Source organism: Theropithecus gelada, chromosome 14, assembly GCF_003255815.1.
Source record: "Theropithecus gelada isolate Dixy chromosome 14, Tgel_1.0, whole genome shotgun sequence".
In the NCBI taxonomy this organism is placed as follows: Eukaryota; Metazoa; Chordata; class Mammalia; order Primates; family Cercopithecidae; genus Theropithecus; species Theropithecus gelada.
This window is the reverse complement of record NC_037682.1, coordinates 16,885,796-16,887,804: the sequence shown is the minus strand read 5'-3', so window position 1 is coordinate 16,887,804 and position 2,009 is coordinate 16,885,796. Positions and strand designations below refer to the sequence as shown.

Below are 2,009 nucleotides of genomic sequence, written 5' to 3'. Positions count from 1 at the left end.
AAAAAAAAAAAAAAAAAAAAAAAAAAAAAAAAAAAAAAAAAAAAAAAAAAAGATTAAAATTCCAAACATGCCAACAATGGTCTGAATAAATCATGAAAACAATTTTAAAGAGGAATTTATAAATTTTGTTTGTAATCAAGTTGTCTATAACTAAATGTATTATTTACAAGTTATTTAGTATTAAACTAATATGAAACTAAATCTTTGTCCCTTACAGAAACAGTATGGTTTTATTGAAATGTTGATTTGCTTTTAATAAAATTCAAAAAGTTTTGATTTTTAATTTTGAAATCTGTTTCTGTAACAGTCATCTTCTAAACTGCAAACAGTATCTATTTCTGACAAATTTCTTCCTGAGATCCAATTAATTTCCCTGTTTTCAGGTTGGAAATGCTGTCTTTTTTATTTAAAATGATAATGTTACTTCTAGAGGTAGATTTTTTCTCTTAAAGTATTTTAGATTCATATCTCCGAAGTTCAACTTTTGCTGTATCTCACTGCACATGATTTTCAGGTTGTGCATTATTGCCTTCAGCTTTCCTTCTTTCTCCTTTTGAGAAGGTAATTTGTTCAGTTGTCTGTCTTTTGCACATCTGCATTCTGACCAGAAGACAATTTGAGATTTTTCTGCAGCACATGAGTATATGCAGGCTTTATGGTTTTACAGTAGTTCTTCTTGGGCTCCATAATCTCAAAGCCAAACTTCCTATAGAAGTCAATTGCCGACTCATGGCTGATCTGGATATGCAGATAGATGTCAAAAGTGCCATATTTTTCACATGTTTAAGACATGATTTAACATTGTAGTTCCTATTCCTAGCCTTTGGTAAGGTGCCAGATATCCTAGTGTCATGATGTCTTTTCTGATTCTGTGAATGAGCTACCCTAGAGTACACTGCACCTACAGGAACATCACTGAAATAGGCAAGTTTTGATCATTCACCACCTCCATCACATCCTTGTAGAACTTACCATTGTAGCTGACTGAAAAGATCACCTGATTCAGTCTCTTCAACTGTTTAATATTGTGTGGTGTCCCATCTCCCAGCTCGATTCTGCTACTTTTCATCTTCCCCACCTGCTGAGGCTTTTGTTATCACCAGCAGCAAATCAGTCATAGTTGCTGCTCTCAGTTCAAGACACTCAACCCCACAAGATGGCGTCCTCGCCTGGGCAGGGAGCTGAGCAGGTGTCAGAGGCAGTGCGTCCCTAAGTCTCCCGAGGGGGTGAGGATGTCTCGCACCACTGAGCTGGTGCCACTGCTTCTCCACACATGCAAATGGGGCTCTGGGCTCTAAAATGAAGATTTTCTGATCTATAATTAAGTTTGAAATTTCTCAGTTCAGCCCATATGTCAAGAACGTATGTCTTGTTAAATGATTAGTCTTATTTAGTAAAGTATAAGGGGAAAACACTGTCAAATACTAAGTGATGCTAAATCTTCTTTCAGTTACATTCAGGGGTATGTTATCTATATACTTGTTTCAAAATCTACATAAACTTACAAAAATCTAATATATTGTCAGTCATAATTTTGGTTGATAAGCTTAATCTTCTTTAAAGTTATATTTGTATGGATGTATTATTGATGTGCACATTTTATGATTTTCAGTTGTATCACATTCACAAAAGTCTGATAGCCTTGATGTGATTCAGCCAGTCATAATTCTGATATTTTAAAATGTAATAGGTAATAATAATAAATAAATTTCCTTGTCAATTAAAAACTTTCATCAGATTTTTATCCATGACTATTCTAGCTTTTTGTCATTCACAATTATTGCTTTAAATTCTTCTCTAAAAGTATTTACAATTAGCTATAATCCAAAATTGCCTTTCACGGAAAGGACTCTAACAAGTATTCTTGAGCAGATTTATGACAACTTTAAAGGCAATGACATAAATAAAAATGTCTAGAACTCTGATTTTAAAAACTTATAGGTTCATAAAACTTATGGATTAATAAAACTCATGGTTCATAAAACTCATAGGTTCATAAAACTGCTAAT

The 2,009-nt window shown here is 33.2% G+C and overlaps 1 pseudogene; it reads right to left on the bottom strand.

Annotated features, from left to right (window-relative positions):
* Window positions 1-570: 570 nt before the first annotated feature.
* Window positions 571-1,069, bottom strand: LOC112607237 (annotated as a pseudogene).
* Between the last annotated feature and the right edge of the window lie 940 nt (window positions 1,070-2,009).